The 24,625-nt window shown below is 43.9% G+C and overlaps 1 protein-coding gene and 1 pseudogene across 6 annotated transcripts in view; both read left to right on the plus strand.

Moving 5' to 3' along the window:
• DAPK2 (death associated protein kinase 2) overlaps positions 1 to 24,625 on the plus strand; it is a 118,817-nt gene that overhangs the window by 36,031 nt on the left and 58,161 nt on the right. The window lies entirely within an intron of this gene.
• On the plus strand, positions 10,668 to 10,786 carry LOC120604800 (uncharacterized; annotated as a pseudogene).

Below are 24,625 nucleotides of genomic sequence, written 5' to 3' on the forward strand. Positions count from 1 at the left end.
TGGTTGTCATCCTGAGCAGTACATCTGAGTCATGGAAGAGATTTAAAACACACACATATGCGTACATGGCAAGCATTCAGATATAGAAGGTCTGGGGTGGGGCTCTGGCATTTGTATTTTTTTAAAGTACCCCAATTTGTGTAGAATGTACAATAGGATCCCAGATCACTTCTTCAAAATGGTACTTGAGACTCATAGTAGACTCTCAGACTTGTTGGTTTATTCATTCTTTCCTAATAACAAGACTCTTTATTATTGTTTCCAGTTATGTTTTTATTATCTTTATAATGCAAAACAGATTTATTTGTATGCACAACAATGAGGATTAGGATACTGGATAAGAAGGAAAACATTCTGTCAAATGGAGAAGATAAGGATTCTAGGTAGCTGACTTTGGGACCTACTGCAATGGGAAGACTTGCTGTGTTGCCTTCAGATGTTAAGTCTCTGACACTTCCGCAGGCTTTAAGTTGGGTCTTCCTGTGCGGCCTGCTTTTCTAATTCCTTATGACATACACACTGGTGTTCCAGATAGCCTGTGTTCTTCTTCTGTTTATCCAGATACTTTCTTTCCCATGAAGTATAAGAAATCAGTTTCACTGCGGAAGCCAAAGTCTTCAGGTCTTGCTGGAGCTTGGCTAACATGTTATCCAACTCTGAAGCAGCCTCTAGAGCTTGGGTGCCAGTTTCCCAGTTATCTATATTAGGCCTCTTAATCACTGGAAGGCGGATTTTACCTTCATATTTTCTTAGCTATCTTAGGAACTGCTTTGCATGTTCCCTCTTCACCTCAGCTTGGTCTTCGAAGAATGCAGCAAAAAGAGGTGCTCCCATGTCTTCATTGTAATAACAGTCCATAGATAAATAAGTATCACCAACATGCAGCTCATTAGATGACACCTGATCAGCAGCAATCTGCACTCTTCAGACTTGGGATGCCATCTCCGCTTTAGAGAAAACCAGACATAAAAAGTGTTACCCAGCCCATTTTGTTATTTTTACCTCTTTCCCTTTGCTCACACTAGACCCCTGCTGGGATTCCCCCACCCTTACCCCCACTCAACATTCTTTGCTTCTTAAAACTGCCCTCTTTCCCTTACCCACCTGGACCCCTCACAGCCCCCTGTCCCATAGAGTGGAGCCAAGCTCGTCCTTGTGCAGGGTTGGCCCCTCATTGGAACAGGGTGGTTACTTGATCCAAGAGTAACCTATTGGTATCCTATGAGATGGCTGGGCTGGAAAAGCTCTGCCCACTAGAAGCAGTGATAATTAGATAGAAGCCAATTAAAGGACCTCTCTGAGACGATGCAGAATGTGAGGAGGGAATGGAGCTGCCAGCAAAGATACAGCGACTCCACAAACTAATTCCTTCATGGCTTCTAGGTTCACTTCCTGTTTCTGTGTGTATCCTTCCAGTGGCTGCCTTTCCCTTGAAGAGCCTGGGTTGCACTCTTTCTCTGAGGTGCCTGTGTCTCACTCTTCTGTAGAGTCTCCAGTTCTACATGTGCTCAAGTTCTGCTTCCTCCCAGAAGCCTACCCTGACAACTGCAGGCATGTTGACTGCAGGCAGGGTTGGAGCGTACCTGGGCATACTAATTCTTCATGGGAAAGGGCTGGAATATATAGATATTCCACAGCATTTTGTGGATTTCCTAGTTTTCATTATTCGCCTTCGAGTCTGCTCCCAACCTTTTGCGCACCACCCCTAAAAAAAAGCTGTCCTAAAGCAGCTCACAGTCCAGTAAACTTTCTGATCACGGGATCTGGAGGTCATTCTGTTTCATCTCCCAGTATCTTACAGAGTGATAGGCACATAGTAGTTGCACAATAAATGTTCAAATGAGTTCTGGTTTCTGTTGGCTCCTATTCTGGAGTCTCAATTCTGGTTTTGCACTGTGACCTTTGTCAAATTTCTCCTCTTCTCTGGTTCTTGGTCCTTTTTATCCCCTCAGTTCTAAAATTTCATGAATCTATGAAATGCCCATCAAACATGTATTGGGTAGGAGATGGTTGGTTGGGCTCCAGTGTGGAGAAGGGAGTAGATGCAAAGATATAGTTTATATTTCTAGAAGCTTACAGAGAGGTTGCAGAGGTAAATAAGCAAGCAAGCAAACAAAAACAATCCATGAGAGTATCAAGCTCAGCAGCAGTTCAAGAGCTGTCAGAACACAGTGCAGCCAAACAATACATGTGATACTGGTTCATAACATGGCTACCTCCATGGCCTGGCACAGCCAGAGAAGGTTTTGGGAGGTGGGTGCTGCTAAGTGGGGCCCTAAAGGATGGTTGGAATTTGGATAGGCTGAGCAGAGAGGGTAGGGATTCTAGGTATAGATGAACTTGAGCTGCCTAAATGGACAGGAAAATGCAAAGTGTGTGTTTTTTTGGGGGGTGGTCCCCAGAAACTGGATGACAGGTTCTGGCAGGAAAGCAGTGGGCAAGCCCACAGTAGCAAGCAGAGGATGGACAAAAGCCTAAGCCAGCCATTAAAATTGGTAGTATTGTGCAAAGTTGGCACAATACTAGTAGTACTGGTATTGGTCACAGGGGCAGGGAGAGTGGTAAGGGGGTTGGGATAATAGATGATTTAATTGTTCTTTACTTACACTTTTTTGTATCTTTTAAATATAAAATGTTTAACATATATTTCTTATGTCATACAGAACAAATTGCTTTTTAAACATTTCATGCTCAGGAGTTTAGACTTCATACTGGTTTTGGCTAGAAGAAAGGTTAATGGGATTGGATAGAGAAAAGGCATGGGAGATGGGCCAGGGAGGAGTGATTCGATGTAGAGAATGTGAGCTGATGAGGATCTGGAAGCTCCTCAAGGGAAGGATGGAGGCTTCGCTGCCTTGTATCTTTCACACAGAAAGAAGAGACTCAGTGAACTCTCGCAGAAGGATTAGTAAGTCAGGATGAGAGCAGCTAAAAGGGAAGGTAAAGAGATGGTAAGGATTCCATACTGGTACTAATAGTGAGTCTCCCACCTCTTTTTCGAGAAAAATTTTGGCAGAGATACCCCAAGGGATTTGGAAAGAGTCATTTATCATCATAGCATTAGAATTTAGACTGGAAAGGCCCCACGCTACTATCTCTCTAACCCTTTCATTGCACTGTGAGTTCTTTAGAGTAATTTTTAAGTGTTAATAGTCTTCTCTTCACAAAAGTATTTACCATGCCCAAGTTGTTTTTTTTTTTTTCCCCTTGGGCAGTAAAAAAGTAACTTGACTTTCAAAAAGTCTGCTCTTCAGGGAACTTGTCTGTTGGGTGACGTGTAAAGCTCAAGTATGTAAAGCTCAAGTCCTAATTCCAGTTAATGCTGGTTTTAGGGATCGCTTCCTAAATAAGAACTTCCTAAAATAGATCTGAGGTTGCCTAATGCTTTTAAGAAAATGACCATTAAGTTCTGAGAACAGAACTTAAATTATTCAAATGTTAATATTACAGGTGCTCATTGCATAATGAACAGTGTTGTACATTTTCTTTTCTCTCTGCGAGGTTGCCTAAACAGCCAGCACCAAGAGCATTGCCAAGATTAGCTGATTCTTGCTGATATTAACCAGGATTTGGATGGTTATTCTTGTGCCCACAGATATATGTCTCTAATGTGTTTACCTTCCCTTTTTGTTGCCACCTTAGTTTCCTCTTTGCAGGATAAGTGCTTCCAGGCCAATGTCTAAGCCATGTCTTCCCTATATTCTATCTGATACAGTGTCAGGAATAAGTGGCTGGCAGATTGAATTAAAAGGAGTGGCTAACTAGTCCCATTATTTTGTCCACTCTGCCTGTCCAGACTTATCTCTCCATACTTCCTAACCTCTCTCCACTCTAATTGCTCTGCTCAAGCCTTTTAATGAAATATTTTTTCCTTTTTCTGAGCCTTTTCTCTCTCATCTCCCTTTCTCTCTTCCACTAGTTCTACTTAGCCTTCAAGTCCAGTGAAAATACCTCCTTTCCCTTTGAAGCCTTTCCATGGGTACTTCTGCCAGCCTCCTCCATCTCTCAAGCTTCAAACATTCATAGCTCTGAGAGTCTGTGCCTCATACATAATTCTTCTGAAGTAGGTTTTCTGGAGGTTCATTCTGTATTCCAAGCTAGGCTGCAAGACCCTTGAGAACAAGGGCTAAGGTTCATCTTTCTTTGTGTTTCTACCACATCCAGCATAGGGCAGGATGCACAGTGGGCATTCAGCAAACAGAGGGGCCAAAACAACCATAAACTGCTTGGCTAGCTAAGCCTCCAAGGCTTAAGTTTACATTTACAAGCGCAGGAGATGGTAGAAATGCAGCCCTGCTCACACGACCTTCTTTGTTTTCTTGCCTGGAGGGGCGGAGCAGAGGAACAGGCCAAGTGTGCAGAGCTCTTTGACACTCCAGCAGCTGTACAGAATGCTCACTTGTTCTTCCTTTCATGTGCTAGAATTGCCCCACATCACAGCTTCTTCCTGTGCTGGGTTAGCCTAGTGGCCTCCTCTGTCTTGCTCCTGCTTCTCCAGGAAGTATCTGCGAATCCAAGTGGAATATCTAGTTCCAGGGAGAAGGTGCCAGGGCTACCCCTTGTGGGAAGGGCCTGATCTCAACTGAAGGGATGAAGGGAAGTCTGATTGCCATGGAAGATCCAGATCGGGGTTGTGGCTTTCTTGGAGCTGAGAAGTAAAAAGACTTATCTGATGTCTGAGCCATCAGCCATGGACTTGGAGTAAAGAACTTGATTAAGTCCTACTTTAGCCACCAATATGTTGCGTGGCCTTGGGCAAGACACTTTCCCTCTTTGGGCCATGCAACGTTTTGGTGGTGCAAGTGGGACGCGAATGCACGTCTCCTCACTCCTTTGCTCTTTCTGCTACTCCGCAGAAGCACTACAGGCATCTGGTATTACACCAAGTCACCTGTCCTTTCCCTTTGATGTGTTCCTTATTAGTTCCTGAGGTGCTATTAGGAATAGGGACTTTCTTCCAGAAGCCTGCTATCAGAATTTTACCCTTAAATCATAATTCTCCTGTATTTCCTTCCTGTAGATATTTTCCTTTAAGTCTTAGACTTCCTTGGGGATACCTGATGGGTCTGTCTCTTGACAATTGCAAAGTAATCCTTCCTAGAAGAGGTGGGCAACGTGGTACTGCTTTGGTGAAGCAAGTAATGCTTCCCATGGCTGTGCTCAATAAAAATTTCTCACACAAAGAGATGAATGAATGAATGAATGAATGATTTCCAGCAAGAGGCATGATAATTGATGATGCTATGATATCACCTTAATCATTACTGTAAGAGACCAGGCCTATCTTGGGGAGACTCCTCTGTGAAATTGACCGTCTCAGAGCCGCACTTGTCCAATTTCCAGGCCTGACGAAATGGGTTCTGTCCCTAATTGCCATCTTAGTTGTTTCTCCATATTAATGTATTCGACAAGACAGTAAAATGAGAGGGTGCTGGTGTGGGAGTGCAGGAGTTCAGGTTTTGATTCTGGAGCTACACGTGCTTAGGCAAGTCCTAAGCCCCCACAGGGCTTCAGTGTTCCCATCTATTAACATTTAAGTGTCTTCCAGCACTAGCTTCCTGGACTTTGTGATTATGCGAAGCATCCTTGCTGGGCCAGAGCCTACCTGCTCAGTCAGGGCAGGAATCACTCACCTGGTGCTGTGGCCCATGGCACAGTAAAGCCTCTGGTGCCACTGAGAATGTGTTTTGACATTAGGCAGGGACACTTAGCACCGAGTTTGTGCCCAGGGCCTGTTTTAGCAACACAGCTAGTAAATATTGACTCCGTGGCATAAAAATGGAAAGCAGAGATGACTATGTTAATTCACTCAAAGGGTAGAAGTTCACCGGCCCTGATAAAACAAGATGTAGTTATGCAATGTGTAGGTGTGTCACCAACAAATAAGTTGTTTGGGGGTGGGGAGAATGGAAAACAGGACAAGGAAGCTTTCATAGGCAATCCACAACTGCTGCCCTATCAGCACTGGCTGGCAAGCTTAGTCTTCTGTTGGTTTTTAAACAAATGGATTTTTATACCCTGAAGGTACATAGAAAAAAAGACTGGAAGGAAATACACCGAAACATTATCTAGAGATGGTGAAATTGCCACTAATTTGATTTTTTCATATGCTTTTTCTATTTCTACACTGTCTATAGTTATCACATATTACATTTGTAATCAATGTATTAGAAATAAATATTTTTCTTTGAAGAGTCTGAACTTTCAGAATTTTTCAGGTCCCTCAGCTCATTGCGTTTTTCCTAGTGGACATTGTATAGTAACATAGCTATTAAAAGAAATATTTATATGAGAGAAGTTACTCTTCTAAATAAACCCTAATTTAAGTGTTTACTTATTGATTTGTACTCATGAAAGAAAAAAATGTGGTGGGAAAAATTCAAATTGCTTGAGATTTCAGGATTTTTTTCTAAGTAAACAAATACTTACTGCTTTGAGTGCTTTCTGTTTTCCAGCCCTGTACTCCAGTTCACAGTGGCCAGGCCTGGCTTGGCCCAGAAATGGGCAGGTCTGAGAACAAGTCACTCTGATAAGTGGTTACATGTGAGCCAAAGGTATGGAGGCAGGGCTAGGCCTTAGAATTTGGAGCATGAGCATGGGGTGGGAGTGCCATATAATAATAATTACCACTGATTTAGTGCCAACCATATATCAGGAGCCTTCCATATACTATTACTAATCTTTATAAAACTTCAGGTGCTTGGGATTAGCTATGTTTTAGGGATGAAGAAACCAGGGCCAGGAGAGTCACCTCTCCAAAGCTCCAGAGCCAGTCAGCAGCAGGTCCTGAGTTCAAATCCCTGTTGGCCAGACTGCAAAGCATTTGTTCATCCCACCACATTGGGCTATCTCTCAAGCGATTTAGGGTTTTACACTAGAGACAGAAACCTCTGAGGGAGTCTGAACTAACAAACAAGATGCGTGCAGCCTCTATCCAGGACCGATGGTCTTTGGAGGAAGAAGCAGCCCCAAGTGTGATACATGGATGAGTAGCTGCAGGTGAGATCCTGGTGGATCAGCCCTGAACTCAGGACTGGGTGTGTCTGGTCTTCTGGGGCAACCCAGCAGGCACAGGGAGGCCATGAGAACCATAGGACAAGTGGGCCTCCTTTGAGGCTCCTTCTGTCCATCCTGGAGGGCCCTTCATCTTCGGACTCCTTGTGCAATGGGGAGGGCATTTGTTGGGCAGCGGGGATTTGGAGCCTGAGGTTGCTGCATCGAAGCCTGTGGGTGAAGAGAAAATGGTCTGTAGGCCTTCTTTGTACTTGATTAATTAAAACAGCCAGTGTTTAGCTGGATTAGTAGAGCAAATTTCTGAGTCTGAGGCAGCGATTGCCTCTTTGGGCTGACAGATCTAGTCCTCACAGCCCTTGGAACTAGCCAGGAGCCTCACTTCCTCGCCCACCTCCACTGAAACTCTCTCTACTTGCAAAATAACTGGAGAATGCTGTGTCTGCCCCCATCACTGGGGAAGGCCTGGCTTTTGAAAATGAATGCCTCAGAATTGGATTTCATCAGTTAAAGTTGGTTTCCACTATTTTCTTAGGAGAAAAGATGTGTGATTTGGGGGAGTGGCTGAATTGTGGTCTGTGGTGTTTTTAAAAAAACTATATTTTTGGCCCAAGCAGCTGAGTTGATTGAAGCCCAGCAATACCCGTTATGGAAATGGCTTATCTTGTGGTTCTCCTGAGTTGTGGCTAGAATATTTTTGGTTTCCTGGCAAACACATATAGGATTTTGAAATTTGATGGAGAAGTTTTCAAAATTACCAAAATTGAAAGGAGCAGTGGCATTTGTATACTCTCCTTCTGGCCCAGGAGTCTGTGTTCCTACGTTTGTATAGAACTTAGGTTACAAAGCACATTCAGATACATTATTTCATTCAATTCTCACAGCTGCGTTTCTAGGTAGATAGGGGCAATTAACCCCCTTTTACAGAAGAAAACTGAGGCTCACAGAGATTAGCTAGGAAGAAAGTGTCAGAAGTTGAGACAATTTTTCTGACTCTGGACTAAAAAAGGCAGGGAAGTTTGCAACCAGTTTAAGATGTGGACCTACCCATGTCCTGGAATGCAGGCTATATGGACGCAAGACTTCACTGCAACTGTCCTGGACCCAGCAGGGCTAACCTCTGTAGAAGACGGGACAACCTTCAAGGTACAGTTTGGGGCTTTGTGTGGGGCTTTGCCTCTCTGGCCTTCTAAGGCTGCTGTCTCTATTTGCTGTGAGGCAGCAGGGTAGGTAGATGCTATTAGCCCCATTTTACAGGTTAGAAAACTGACATTTCAAGAGTTTTGATGACTCACTCAACGTCATTTATTCTTTATTCACAAAACAAATATTTATTGGGTGCCCATTGGAGGTATATAGGGGACTGAGGTCACAGCTAGTGTCCAGGAAGAAGGGACTTGAAGGCGAATAAGAAGAGGGCACACATTAGGTGCTCACCACCTCTCTGCTGAGTCAGAACCCTTGAGGACAGCCCCCGGTTGTGGATCTCTTTATATCTACCACAGCAATGAAAACAAGGTGGGCTCAGGCCAGTGTTCCAGAAAGACTTTATTATTCATGTAAATAATGGTGGTGATAATTGCTACTATTTATTGCCTTCCTGTTGTATACCAGGCCATAAGCTGAGCATTTCACATGTGCCATTTCTAATTACCATAGTAACCCTATGAGACAGCAATTATTGACCCCACTTTACAGATGAGAAAACTGAAGCTCAGAGAGGTAGGGCAAATCACTCGTATTCCAAGTCACCCTGGGATTAAAGTATAGGTATGCTTGACTTCAAAGCCAGAACACTTTCCACTGAATCACACTGCTTTTCTATGATAATGGAATCTGAGGAACTTGCTAGAGAAAGATTGTCCAGTCACTTTGGGAAGCTCATGGATAAAGAGGGTCAGATGTAGAAGGGGCTGAGGTGGGTGGACAGGACCGTAGCTCTCGACAGATAATCTTTAAGAGCCTGTGGACCCTGCTGGTGGCAGCTGATGTCTGATGAGAGAGCAGGGTGGACGGGGGTGGGCTTCTGTTCAAAGGCCCTGCATCCAGATGGCCTGAAGTTCTCGGGAGCCAGAGGCTGCTTTGTCCACTTGGACACCCTCCTGGGAGGGTTCTGCTACCACAAGCCTCATGACTCCTGTTACACAAAGATGAGTGACACCTCTTAGAACTCCTGAAAGCCCCAAACCTGCTTTTCCATCTCCTATCTCTGCCGCATTAGTTACTGGGGTTGCCGTCACAAATTGTCACAAACGAGGTGGTTTAAAATAACACATATTCCCTCACAGTTGTGAAGACTAGAAGTCTGAAATCAAGGTGTCAGCAGAGTTGGTTTCTTCTGGAGGCTTCAAGGGAGAATCAGTTTCATGCCTCTAACCTAGTTCGTGGTGGCTGTGGTAATCCATGGCATTTTTGGCTGGTAGAAGCATCCCTCCAATCTCTGCTTGTCTTCATATCACCTTCTCCCTTGTGTGTCTCTGTGTGTCTTCTTTTTCTGTCACATCTTCCTCTGCCTCTCTCTTATGATAGCTGCCCACCCAGGTAATTCAGAATGATCTCATCTCAAGATCCTTAAATTAGGTACATCCTGAAAGACCCCTTTTTCAAGTAAGGTCACATTCTCAGGTTCTGGAGGTTAAGACATGGACATATCTTACTGAGGGCCACTATTCAACCCACTATACCTGCCACTCCTTTTTCTTCCTGGAGTTGCCTGAGACTTTTGGGGTCAATGCCCTCACTGCAGCCTGGATCCTGTGCTAAAGCCTCCCCAAACAGCCAGTGAGCCTTATAGTTAAGTGAGTCTTGCCCCGCCGCCCCATAGACTTGCAAGGGAGGCTTTTGTATAAAGAGCTTGGAGAGCCCAAGGATTAGCTGTTTGTGAGCTTCAGAGTAGTAATTCCTACCTGGAACATGCTGGTTTTGTCCCACATGGCATAGGCAAGAGAGAGTGTGTCCTTGTTATGGCAGGGCCCCATGGGTCAGCCAGACTGTTTGTCTCCTGCCAGACTGTAGCTGGCACAGGTCCCTGACCATGCAGTACCCTCTCCTGCCACCTTTCCCTGACTTACCACCCTGCAGAGATCTGCTCTGTCACTCTGGTCAGATCTCCCCATCCTTTCCCTGCCTGCCACCTCTTATGATTCTCCCTTACTCTATGCCTCTTGCTTCTTTGGTAATTGCTCTCTCCTCCCTCAACTGTGGCATGTCTTATTTTTATTTAATAGTAATTACTTTTCTTCAGGATCAGGTCTGTTTTTTTTAATTAGATGTAAGATCCCCTGTGGTACTTGCATGTGGTCTTTGATAAATACCTGTTGGTGCCACATTGGCTGCTCACCTGGCATAGGAAAATGTTTCTGGATACTTGGTCTCATCTAGGAACTGCGATCTCCTTCAGAGACTCAAGAGCTGTTGGGACACAACGTTCAACCTGAAATGGACGCTTGAAAGTATCTAATAGTCCGATGTTATGGTTTTCCAAAGGAAAAATAAAAACCCAGGAATTGGGAGACTTATTCCTAAATTATCAGGTGTCTTTGAACAAGTCACTCACTTTCACTTTCTGGGTTCTCATTTCTTCCTCTAGAAAACCGGAATGTTGGACTATTAGGTATTCTTCGTTGAATGAAAATAAATGATAAAGAAATAAATGAAACTATGGCCATGCCACCCTGAACGTGCCCAATCCTGTCTGATCTTGGAAGCTAAGCAGGGTCAGGCCTGGTTAGTACTTGGATGGGAGACCATCTAGGAAGACTGGGTGCTGTAGGTGTAAGAAAAAAAAAAAAGAATGAAAGAAATGATAATAAAAGAAATGATAAAGATTTATTCAAGGGTCTTAGAGTTTGCAAACAGGAACACAACTAGAAAAAAAGCCAAAAGTGTTCCAAAGAAGAAAGAGAAGTTAAGAGTTCTTATAGTGAAAAGTGCATTCTTGAGAATAATCCATCCTGCATTCTTAGCCCTAGGATTGGTCCAGAACAGTTACCAGTCAGATGTCAGGCAGTCTAGATAATGGATGTCAGGTGGTCTGGATATGTGAGTCCTTCAGTAGGTAATCAGAGGGTGATCTGGAGGTCCAATGTATTTCTAGGCATTGAGACAGGACCAAGAAGTTCAAAAAGTTTAAGTTCCCAGGCTAGTTAGAACAAGAATAGTCTTTCCTCATGTCTCAACCTTCATGATATTAATAATTTTAGCAGCACAGTTAAAGTGACACCATATACATATTTCCCGTCTTCACTCTTTCTTCATCTCAAAGCTCCCTTTCAGGTTGAACGTTGCGTGATTGTCCCAACAGCTCTCAGGTCTCTGAAGGATGGCGTCTGATAAGGGCAGAGCCTGGACCAACATGAAGGTTCTCCCTGTGCCTGAAGTAGGTCAGCGTTACCCACTCCTTCACCTCTGCCTTCAGCACTGCTGCCTCTTCAGGTAGTATTCTTCCAAAAACACAGACTGCACGGTGGCCCACATTTTTCTCTGTTAGCAGTATAAGGGATAACCCCACTTCCTGAGGGTCAGGTTCTATGGAATGGAGGAAGGTCATCTTAGAGCCTTGTTAGAGGAAAACGACATGAATAAACACTTGATCCATGTCCAGCAACCTCAGGGAGGACTCAGGCAGCCGCACCTTCAGGCACAGCACCCTAGCGGGAAGGTGTTTCTGTCTGGCAATGCTGCCAGCCACACCCAAAGAAGGTCGAGGATTTGCTAAGTGAAATGACTAATTAGTCCTGAAGCAGAGATTTCTATCTGCTCACAATGGCATCATGATTTATTCATGTGAGGCTGGAACACTTACAGGGACTGGGCCCTTGTTTCCTGTGGCTTCTATGTGATAGGCAGCCAACTGTATTTTGCCAGAATGAATAATTTCTCAAATCTAGCCTGCTTTCCCAGTCACGGCTAGTAAACCTATAACTCTGGTCACTTAATAGCACCCTCCTTCCCAGGTCTGCAGTCATTTTAGAAGGAATGCATTCTTATCTGGGCCTCAGTTCCTTCTCTGGCAATGCAGGAGCTGAGCCGATGGTATCTCAGCACCTTCTAGCCCTCCGGTTCTTTACTTTTAAATTCTTGCCCCTTCTCCCAGCCAATCCTTCTGTTTTCTTAAGGTATTTGTTTCCATAGGGCTGCTGCAAGGTAATCAGAGACATCTCAGCTCCTTGGAAGCCTCCCTCCTGGTTTCATTTTTCTGACCAATTACCAAGTCTTAAAGGCACCTAGTGTAGTTTAAGCTGTTAGTTTCTGGCCTTTTAAGATTGCACAGATTCACCTAATGTCTTCCAACTTGTGGCTCCCAGCTTCAGATCTCAGTAAACAAGAACAAGGTGTCAGCCCTCAGGTGGAGTTAAGCAGGCTTATTTAATCTTGGAACTCCCTCAGGTTGAGGGAGCAGGACCTGTCTCACTTTACAGGACATCTGCAATGTTACTGTGACTGCTTCCTGCACTCTGGCTTTGGAATGATTAGGTCCTTAAGGATGTGGTTGCCATCTTGTGGATTGTCTGGCGGTGGGGGGTGGCAGGGGCCTCAGGCCTCCTTAGAGGTACTAGACTGTTAGGGGCTGTGTCATGGTCTTGCTTGTGTGCGTTGTCCTGTTTTGTCTGTTTGACATTATGATCACGCCGAAGATACCAATTATATTTTGGTTTCCCAAATTATATTACAGGGTGAACATTTTTCTCTGTCATTCCCTCTGTAAATATATTTATCTCTCATGTGATGTTCCAGATTGATTTTTAACCTGATCATGTTTAACATTTATAGTTGGAAAAGAAAACTAATAAAAAGACAAATAGTGCATTAAAAAGTTCCCTCCCATCTTCCTGAACCTCTCTAGGCCCAATCCTCAGAAGTGACTATTAACAAGTTTCTATGTATTTCCTTCCAGAAATTGTTTATGTATATACAACCACATATGCATATTCTGTATTTTTTTAAAATGTAGGTGAGATCAGACTATACACGTAGATGGGTTCAGAATGTTGTTCTGCAATTTGATTTTTTAATCTTGTGCTTTTTCCCATATCAGTGTGTGTGTGTGTGTGTGTGTGTGTGTGTGTGTGTGTGTATGATGTTCTTTTTAACAGCTGCATAGACCACCTATTATGGATGCACCATAAGGAACTTAAGCAGCGTCCTTGATAGACATTTAAGTTGTTACTGCAATGAGCATTCTTGTACATTCAGTCTGATGGGGTCAGGACAAGCATCTACAGTTTATAAACAAGGTTAAGGGAAACTGGGCTGTTGCTCCTCATACAAACCCAGCCCACCCAGTGATCCGCAGATGGGGACAGGTGCTAAAGAATGAAAGAACGTGAAGCTTGTCCTCAGGGACAGGATAAAACTGGAGATGCCAGCAGACCTAACCGATATTTTCAAAGGTGGGACGGGTACACAAATTAGAGACTAAAACCTCCTATAGGGGCTTAGAGTGATTAAAGTCCAAACCGAGAAATAAGATGATTGAGAAGGCACATGGAGCCTTTGCCTGAAGTTGTCCTCTGAGGTTAGGGAGTGGTGAGAAATCACTGGCTTAAGATTGAGTGAGAGACAAATAGGGAACATTGCCGTGTTGAAAGGGTCAAAAATGCCTCTACTCTATGCCACATAGATTTTGTTTTCCACTCAAACTCTTTGTCCTGGAATCTATAGTCAGGAAAATAGGCAGAGAGTCAATAATTGTTGTTATTACTACTGCTGCTAGTACTACTACTCAGTTCCTTCTCGTAATAGTAGTAATACTAGTCGTTCTAACAATACTACTACTACTAGTATGAATAATAATTATCAATTGCTTAGTATTCTTTGTCTATTTTCCTAACTACAGTTTCAGTAGTAATAGTAATAGTAATAATAGCAGCAGTAGTGGTAGTAGTAATAGTAATAGGAAATAGGAAGACATGAGTTAAAAATTATATCCACAGGCAGTCTTTGGAGGTGGAAGGAACTGCTCTTTCTGGTATATGAGGCTATTCCTCTTGTGTTTACACTAGTGGTTCTCAAACGTTAGTGGACATTGGAATAACCTGGAGGGCTCGTTAAACCACAGATGCTGAGCCCTATCCCCAGAGTTTCTGATTCAGTAGGTCTAGAGTGGGGCCTGAGAATTTGCATCTCTAACAAGCTCCAAGGTGATGCTGGTGCTACTGGTCTGGGGGGCACACTGTGAGAAGCACTGGTTGATACCTTCGGATGCTAGAGAGAGCTAGCCTAAATTTCAGTGGCATAGATTTAAATGTCTAAGCCCCTTTTACGAACCCCTCTACCTGTGCCCCAACTGTGTCAGCTGCCTAGAACAAGCCTCTCTTCCACCCGAAAAATACTTCTATCATTACTAACTGTGGCTCTTTTTCAGATTTTCAGACCTAACCACCAGTAAGTCTCGAGCTTCTCCAGAGTGCCTGTCTTACAGTGGCTGCGGTGGGTTACACTGATGGCGCGTAAGACATCGCCCTGCCCTTAAGAAGATTAATCTAGTTTTGGGGTGGGTAAAAGACAAACACAGGGGAAAAAACATAAGTTAAGTGTATTCAATTTTGGAAGCTGACATATTCAGAGGCAAGGATCCCTGGGGGCTGGCATGGTCAGGGAAAGCTTTCAGGAGGAGTTGGAACTTGAATGTAAGCAGAGGTAGGATTTGAGTAGGCAGAAGGTATCTCAGGATAGGCAAACAGGACTGGTAGATGCCTGGAGGTGGGAGTGAGTGTGTTGGGCTGTGCCTGCTGGGAAGCCAGAGAATTGTGCAAGTAGCATGGGGCCAGGTGATGAAAGGGCCCAGGGGCCTGGCTGAGGCACTCAGCCTTGATGGGAAGGGGAAAACAGGTCTTGAGCAGAGGAGAACGTAATGACATCAGATGTGTGGCATGGACTGGAGTATGGGTGGCAGACTTTGGGCAGGAATGCTGATCAGGAGATGGTGCTAAGTGTATTATTCATCTATAAAAGTCTAGCTCAAGAGTGTGGAAGGTATGATGAGAGTCTAGACAATTCCATTCAGAAAACATATTCAGGCCTACTGTGTCAAGCAATGTATTAGATGCCTGAGGGTACAAGGGTGGGTGATTATGGGCTCTGCCTGAGGACCTCACAGTCTAGCGAGGAAGAGGAATATATAAAGAGAGGATTTCAGTAAAATGTGCATCAGAGGTGGAAATAAGAGGGCCTCGTGTCCAGGACATAATGAACATTTCAAAGGAAAAGATCAGAAGTGACTGAATAAATTCTGGCCGACTTTCTAGAGCTCCTTTTGACAAAGAGGAGGTCTTATATTTGCAGATTAAAAAAGAAGCCCTGTCTTTGCTCCTCATTGACACTAAGGCCCTTGGTGACCCTGCAGCCCAGTGGCCTGTGTTATGGAGACTGCTGACCCCCACTTTGAGTTCACCCCTGATTGGATAATTATAGTGCTTTGTTGTGCTGGTTGGTGGTATCCATTCAAGTGTTTTACTCTCTCTCTCAAAATAGCACAGGAGATTTTAAAAGAAAAGCTTTCACTCAGCTATTCGTTATCCTAACACATTTTTGCATCTGCGTTCTCTACTATTTTTTTGGCCACATGAATATACTTAAAAGAAAACAAAAATTGTAATCAAACTGTATGTACCATTTGCACATGTTCACTTAGCATTATTTTATAACACATGGTGCTCTTGTTTATCATTTTAATGTTTGTAATTTTCTATTGCATCTAGAACAACTAATGGTCATCACAGTTGCTTAGTGGAGGATGTTTACTTTGTTTTCAGTTTTTCCTTGTCTATGGAGCTATGTTCTTTCTTTCAAAGTCTCTCCATAGGTTACATTTCCAAAGAACCCGCACTTAGACTCAGATCATCTGATTTTAAGTTCCAGATCTGTGGCTGGTTGGCTATGTGACCTTAATTCTCTGAGCCTCAACTTCCTAGTCTATATTATGGTGATCATATTGATTGTGCAGGGTGTTGAGATATGACCTAGGGCCAATATATGTAGAAGTGTTTTCTAAAGGACCTATACATTAAGGCACAGTTGACATCACCAAGGAAAAGCATGTATGAGCATTTTTATGGTTATTCTTTTTTTATATTGTTTATAGTGTACAAGTCAATGGTTTTAGTATATTCAGAGTGTGTCATTGCTGAAATCAATTTTAGAACATTTTATCACCCCCAGAAAGAAACCTCATACCCATTAACAGTTACTCCCCATTTCCCTCAATCCCTCTAGCTCTAGGTAACCACAATCTACCTTTATATTCATGGATTTGCTTAGTCTGGTCACTTTATATAAATAGAATCATGCAATATATGGTGCTTTATGGCTGGCGTCTTTCACTTAGCACAGTGTTTCCAAGGCTCATCCACATTGTAGCATGTACCAGTACTTCATTCCTTATAATCACCAAATAATATTTCATTATATGGATATAACACATTTTATTTATCCATGCATCAGTCGGTGGACATTCGGGTTGTATGGTCCTTAATATGTAGGGCTAAATGACATCTATCAAACACTGTTGCGTGCTCCAAGCTGTTTAATGTGCCAAAAAATAGGACTCTTGGTCCCTTTTTTCAGTAACAAATTGCAGAAATTAGGTAACTATAGGAGGCCATCAGAGATCCGTCTCAGTGAGTTGTGAGGAATCTCTGCTGAGTAAGCGGATGCTCTCCAGCAGGGGAACTCTGCCTTTCTTCCCAGCACTAACTCCTCCAGGGCTAGCAGATCAGAGTAGAAGTTTGAGGAGGCTAAGAAGACTTCCTGGAGGAGGGGGGCTTCCAGCTGGCCCATTTAGGAAGGAAAGCTCTCATTGGAGGTGAGAAGAGGTAGACATCTTGGGCAGTGTGAGAAGGGGACAGGTTGCCATGATAGGAGAGGGAGGAAAGATTTGGGGCGCTGAAATTTGGGGCCAGATTACAGGGTGAGGAGATCTTATACATTCCCATCTTTGGAGGTGGGGGCGGTTATGTGAGAAGGAGTTGTCTGGTGATGATCATGATGGTGTGAGGAAGGGCCCACCACAAGTCTTTTGGCTTTCTCCCCTCCCTGTTGCCAATAGAGATTTTTCCGAGCGAGATTAGCCTCCTTGCATTTTCAGTGGCTTCCTGGAGCAGGACTGCCTGTGAGTGGGAGAGTAGAATAGTCTTCACTTCCTTCTTGGCTACCTGTGAGACTGATGTAATCTGGACTTGGCTTTCTTCTCTCCTAGCTGCCAGGCCTTCCCCGAGTAGGCGCCAAGTCTGAGCTGTCTGAAACATGAGACCGGGTGGAGAGGAAAGAGGACTGAGTTGGCTCTCAGGAGACTTGTCTGGTCCAGGATCTGTCACTGCCTGGGAGAATAGGGGACTTGGACAAATTCATTTGCTTTGCTGGGCCCAAGTATCTTCATCTGTAAATTGAGAGTGTTGGTGAGAAGTTCCCTTTATTTGCATGGTTCAATGAGATTTGCTAAATTGTATTATGTACTGGTGGATCTTGGACAACTTGCCTTGGTTGGTTCTGCCCTGTTAGGGGAAGTTTGTGGCTTCTCTTCAGAGTCCTGGTATAACGCTAGGACTGCATATTCTTATCTGGAGGTGGCAGGGGCTGACATATATTATATAGACCCTGACGTAATATGAGGAGAGATATTTTTGGTGTCTTCTGCTCCCTGGCTCTGATGGCAAAGGTAGATTTTCTGCCTTTGGCCTGTTTTTAGTAAACTGGCAAAAGGTACATGTGTCACTATTCAGGTTGGTACAGATCTCAGTGGCAGGTGCTGCTATGTCGGCAGAGGGATCAGGGCTAGCCAGGGGAAGCTGGGTGGATCAGTGTGGTGGACTGGGACCACTCAGTGGAGGTTGGTCCTAAAGCCTTCTTGGGAATGATGGGATGCCAAGAGATGGCCTGGCCAGTGTGACACTGGTGGGTCTGGTTCTATTCCTGGATCTAGTCCTTGTGTTCACCTTCCCTCCTTTGTGGACAACATAGTTCCTTGTTTCTTTTCCCTCCTGTCTCCTAGTGTTTGCTGTTGACTTCAAGCTTGAGGGACTCTGGGAAGATTGGTACAAGCATGTTCACATCTTGGGAGGGACACGACTGTCCTCTCACCTTCTAGGTCGTTCCAGGCATCCCTTTCCACATCTTCTTCAGCACCTGAACTGCAAGGCTCGCAGTATTCCTGGACCATCAGTTAGGATTTAGGTCAAGAGAAGATATTGTTTCTTCTCTTGTTTCAATATCTGTGGTGACTGTATCTACTGAACCCCTAATGAGAACACATGGCCTCACACACAAAGCCTAAGAATGCAACAAAATATTTGAAATTGCTGCTCTTTGGGAAAATCAAGGCAGGATGATTTGCTGTGAGCTGAGTGGACATTCCTCCTGCTGAGAGCCTCCTGGCTTCCCCAACACTACTGGTAGGAAGATTCCTCGGGGGTGGGTATTGGATTTACTCAGAAGGCATATCTTTGTCTTGTTAAAGGCAAGATCTTGCACCTTTAAGTGCCTACTTTAGGCCAGAGCAGGACAGCAGGTTGACCAACCGAATTCTTTAGGCGCAGTCTCCCTGCTTGGGGAGTGGGACTCTCTGTTAGTCATCTTCTTTACTTAAGCACTAAGAGGATTAGGTAAGAGTGTTTTGAAAGCTCATGAAAACCCTAATCTAAAAGGAGCTATGGGAGTAGAAGGAATTAATGTTTCAAGAGAAGTCATCACTGATTTTGGCCCTGAAGCCAAGAATGTGAGGTCAAAGGACAACTGTGGCTGCTAAAAGGGAGGGTGTGGCTCTCAGAGTTATAGGATCCTTGGGTTGTGTCCCTAGATGACTCAGGAGGCAGTTTTCACATGCTCAGTGTGTTTTTGTGTGTGCCCCAGAATCTGTGAGTAAGCCCACTGCCAAACTTTGGTGCCCCCAACCTGATTGTTGTGATGAAAGCTGAGGGGGATACCCCACCAAGCCAGCCAGCGGATTCTGTTGAAGCCTAGAAGAGACACCCGCCTCAACCCCATGCAAATGGGGCGCTAACAGCTTTGAAAGTCTATATCTCACTAAGGAGCTCAAAATCCTCAACATTCTACTGGTCTAAGCAAAGCTGTCCCATTCAGACAAAGGTATTAATCAGCATGAGGCAAGTCAAGGATGATGATGATGACTTTTAAAAAAATGAACCACCCTGTTGAATGAATGAATCTAGGCATTGATCATTAAAGCTGCTATTACTTGTATGTACCTCCTGATAGAAGCACATAGCACCACCTATGGAGTTTTGCCACAAACTCAGACCTGAAACTGATCAGCCTCTATATCCAACTACCAATTTACAAGAAATATAGGGGACAAGGGAAGATGTTAAATAACACTATGGGGGTACAATCAGCAAAATCCAGACTGCGAGAAACTCTATAGGTCAAAAGATCTAGTATTTTCAGTAAATGAATTGCAGGGTGTGGGGAGAGAAGGGAGCAAAAGCTGTGGATTAAAAGAGACCTATACAATGTATGGACTTTATTTGGATTTTGATTTGACAAACTGTAAAAAAACCTTTATGACACAATAGGAAAAATATTGGCACCTACTGTATATTGATAATATTAAGGAATTATTGTTATTCTTTAAAGCATGATAGATAATGTGGTTATGGTTTTAAAAAGAGATCTTCTCTTTTAGACATATATATTGAAATATTTACCGATGATTTGTTTCAAAATAACCCAGTGGGGGGTGGGGAGTAGATGGGAGTGAAATGAAATAAGATGGCTATGAGTCAATGATTGTTGAAGTTAAAAAAATGTTTTTAATGAGTTTTGACAAAAATTTAACGGGTCTGCTTGATCCCAGATTGATTCAGAAACCTATTGTGTGGACATGTCTCTCAATTTCAATGTCACAGCCATTTTTGAAATATTTGTAAAGCAAATGAGTTTCAATACATTAAAACATAGAATAGGGCTATTTTCTGGTTTGGCACAAAGTAGTAGTAATAATAATAGTAATTAGTATCTATGGATAATATATCGTGCATTGGGTGCTGTTCTTAGTGCTTTTTATCAGTTCATTTAATCTTTATAATGCCTCTGTAAGGTAGATGCTATTAGCAACCTTAGTTTTTATAATGCACTTTTATTTTGAAGTCATTTTGGATGTAAGAAAAAGTTGCAAAGATAGTCCAGAGAGTTCCCGCGTACCCTTCACTCGGTTTCCCTAAATGTTAATACCATCTAAATGTTCCCTAAATGTTAATAATACCCATGGTACACTTTTCAAAACTAAGGAACCAACATTAGTACATTACTATTAATGGAACTTCAGACTTCACATGGATTTCAGCAGTTTTCCATTAATGTCCTTTTTTCTGTTCTAGGATCCCATCTAGGGTATCACATTGCATTTAGTGGTCATGTCTCCTTAGTCTCTTCTCATCTGTGACTGTTTCTCAGGCTTTGTTTTTCCTGATCTTCAGGAGTTTGAGGAGTACGGGTTGTGTATTTTGTAGACTGTCCTTCAAGTTGGTTTTGTCTGATGTTTTTCTCATGAGGTTATGGATTTGGGGGAAGAGTATTGCAGAGTTGAAGTGCTTTTCTCACTGCGTCATAACAGGGGGTACCCGACATCAACGTGACTTGTCGCTGGTGATGTTAAAGTGCTGTCGGCCAGTTTTCTCCACCGTAAAGTTACTGTTTTTTCTTTTTTATATGGTTTATTAGAAGTGAGTCACTAAGTCTAGCCCACACTCAAGGAGAGGGGGTGTAAGCTCCACCCCTTGGAGGTGAGTATCTACATACATTATTTGGGGTGCTTCTATAAGGAAAACTTAATAACCTCATTTTAAAGATTAAGAAGCTGAGGCACAGCAGTAAACTAACTTATCCAAAGGAGGAATTTTCCATGGGCAACTGCAAGCTGTGTCTCCTTAACTTTGTGTCTCCAAACTTGATCAACTTCCTGTGTAGCCTGGTACCTTGACTTGGCTTTAAGAATTATTTTGACTCCCAATTCACTCTGATATTCTTCACCAGCTCCCAGCACGAATAATGGAATCCCGTTGGCTAGAGACAGAAGGGAACATAGAATGCATTCGACCCAGTGATTTACAAGCTGTATTCCTTAGGATCCAGGGTCCCCCTCAGGACCCCGACAAGGGGAAGGGGAAAAGGAAGTTGAGCACATGGCTCTCCCACCCCTAGCATTTCTGTTTTCATTTAAAAAAATTAATCAAAGCTTATATACAGAATATTGTCCATTACTAGGGCAGGTAAAGCCGATTTGTATTCCCAACAAGAAAGCCCAAATAAAAAAGGAATTTCTGATGAATTTTTTTAATTCCACACATTTAAAAAAACCAAATCATATTATCCTTTTTTCCAAACACTGTGTTTAATCCATGCTGAGCCGCAACATTCCTACCAGATGTGGTTCCAGATGTGGATCCAAATGTGGAGGCTGTTTGTGCCTCTCTTTCTAAGGCCCCTGGGCTTGGCTCCTCCTTAGTAATAGGAGTCAGTGATATTGTCCCCAAGGGCCTCCCAGGGATTTGGTGAGTATGGAGCAAGAGAACTCATGTGAAACCATTTTGTAAATCATAAAGCTCCTCTTCAAGAGTTATTATTCCTGGAAAGAGTCATTCAATAGATATTTATTAAGTTGTGTTTGCTCATTATACTGCCTATGTATGAAAACAGTCTCATGGGTCTAGATTTCCAGCAAGAAGGGCCAGCACCAAAGAGAATTTGGAGTGAATTTTTGGGTAATCAGCTTTGAGGGGTTGCTGTATGTCATATTTTCCAAAACGGCACTTTAAAAAACTTTAATATGTACACGAATTATCTGGGCATCCTGTTCATGTGCAGGTTCTGACTCAGTAGTGCTGGGTGGTGGTGGGGAGTCTGAAATTCTGCTTTTCGAACAAGCTCCTAGGTGAAGTCAATGCCACTATTCCAAGGGTCACACTTGGAGGAGCAGTGCCATGTCCAGTGGCGAGGAGAGGAAAGGAAGAGCAGCACCGGGCCCCAGAGGAAGGGAGAATTCTAGGAAGGTTGTGTTGGGAGCCGTGATCGCAACTCAATGCCCCCACTTCCTTCCCATCACCATCTGATGGGAAGAGGCTGCTGTCTTCCTGGGCTGTGCATTTGCTCTGAAATTTTGAGGGAAAAAAGTACATTGTGAGTGCTTGGGGGAAAGAGGAGGAAGGAAGGAGATTGCACCATCATGCATGGTAACTGTCCTTTCTAGGTGGCAAGCTGCATTTCCCCATGGCTGGACAATGATCTAGAGATAGTAGAATGAGCCAGTTCCTGCCTTCGGTATCCGATGGGGCAGCACAGCAGAATCCATTACAGACCGGAGCTTTTTTCCCCCAGTCGTGAAGGTGGTTGAAGAGTGCTTTCTTAAGTGTTTTGAAGAGGAGAAGGACTGAAGAGTAAGCAATCAGAGGATGCCCTCATCCATTTCTTTTTTTGCATTCCTGTGACACCTTTGTCATCCACTATTCCCAGCTTGCCACTGCGAGGTGCCCTCATGCTGTCTGCTAGCACCCGTACAGGGTCCTACTGCAGGATCCATCTTGGTTTGCTTTCTTCCAGAGTACCTCAGTTCTCCCTACACCCAACAGTATCCCTTCTTCTCTTTTTACATCAAAATCGCATTTTTTCTCCAGCATAGCTGAATTTTGCCAGTTGGTAGGAAAGCAATCTAAGTCAACTAATTCATATTAAGGTCCATATGACTGCCAATCCAATTAGCTATTAATTATTTGTGTTTTTATGAGCTGTGACATACATGGATTCCTCCCTACTTTTCCCCTCTAGTCAGAACCTTAAACTTAGGGAAACCTGAGGCTTCGTAGAGGTCTCTTTGCTGTGAATGGTGATACCTCAGGAGTCTGGGTGTGGTGACAAAATCCAGGTATATTCCTGGTGCAGGTGTGTCTGTTCAGGGAGAAAGGTTCCTCCTGCCTCCACAGCGGGCCCCCAGTAAAAGCCGGAGGTTGTGGTGTAAGGGGAAGTTTGCTGTGGTAGTGTGGTTTTCATGTTGAGTCCTTTGGTACAGACTTAAGTAGGGACTGGTGTGTAGTGTGTGTGTGTGTGTGTGTGTGTGTGTGTGTGTGTGTGTGTGTGTGTGTGTGTGTGTGTGTGTGTATGGCACGTGTGCAAAGTAGTAATCAGACAAGTGTTTTGTGTTGCTCCCCTTTTAACCAAAGCACCTTTGCTTTGATATATTTTGTGCATTAAACTTCGGTGTAAGATTTATTTGAAACAAGCATTCTCAACGGAGGTTTAAAAGTGGTTGCCATTGGTAAACAGAGACAGGGTGGGGAACCTTTCTCTGCCAAAAGGACTTCTGTGCAATTTCATTTTTATTTAGCCATGTTGGTGTCTACTACTTTACTAAAAATGTAAAAAAAATAAATAATGTAAACAAAAAGAGCTCTACTGCTAGAAAAAGTTTGGAAATCCTTGCCATTGCTGAAAGACACAGAACAGATGTTGAATGACTTGGAGTCTCTAGCGGCTCTGCTGTAAACTGCCCTGTGACCTTGGGCAAGCTACTCTGAGTGTTTCTTCAGCTGTGAAAAAGGTCCTTCCTCTTGCCTGCGGTTTGACACTGCAATTCTGTGAGAAGCAGCTTTTGATAGCTGTGGTGGCAAGCCTGTCCTTCCCACTTCCCACTGTGCCTGGAAAGGCTTGGGTCTGACACCTAGCCTATGGATCATCCTGACCCCCAGCCCCAGTGTGGTCAGATAATTCCTGGGCTGGAGGGAAGGGGGATTTTGACCAAATTATTTTGTGTCTTACTCACTATTGGAATCCATGGGAAAAATTCCTTCTGGAACAGTGAGGAAGTGGGTTGGTCTTCAGAAGAGTATACGTGCAGTTCTCCTGAGTTGAGTTTAGTCTGTGTCAAAGTGCCTACTGTGCACCCTGTGTGAGCTCAGATGTCCTGGGAATAAAGAGAAGTTCCACGAAATAGCTCTGTCCTCAAAGAACACGGGCGAGAAGGTATATAGGATGTCTCGTTTAGAAAAGAGATTTGCGAGAGTGCCCTCTTCACATGCTTGGTGGTTCTTATTTGAATGAGGAACTGCCTCTTGTGCATCTCTGTTCCCAGTGCCTACACTCAAGATTCATTTATTCAGTTCATATTCACTGAGCACTCAGATGCCAAAAGTACAGTGCTAACCCTGCCTTTCGGGAGTTTACAGCCCAGGATGGGAGACTTGGGCAAGTAGACAGTCAGAATAGTCCAGTGTGGTAAGAACTGTGAAGGATGTTGAGCTGTGTGCACAGAGGGCACCTGTTGTTATGGTCCTGGCAATCTCAGTCGCTCTTGGCTGGGCTCCCTGGCAATTCTCCTAGCTCTGCTCTGGGGGCAGGCCCACCTAGCAGAGACCCAGGCAGGGATCTCTGCTTATCTGGGGACACTTCTCTGTGTGTTTCTGTGCCTTGCCAGCCAGACCCTGCCTCTGTCTGGAGACCCTGCAGAGTCCCTGACCTGGAGGAAACGATGTGGTGGCAGGGAGGCCCGAGGGGACAGTCTGTCCCTTGGCTGTCCTGGTCCCTGACATGTTGAGACACAGCCTGGCTTCTCACTCTGCTCTGGAAGGAAACCTGGGAACTGCCAGCTCTCAAGATAAGGCAAGAATGT

The sequence above is a fragment of the Pteropus medius genome, unplaced genomic scaffold, assembly GCF_902729225.1.
Source record: "Pteropus medius unplaced genomic scaffold, Ma_sr-lr_union100, whole genome shotgun sequence".
Classification (NCBI taxonomy): Eukaryota; Metazoa; Chordata; class Mammalia; order Chiroptera; family Pteropodidae; genus Pteropus; species Pteropus medius.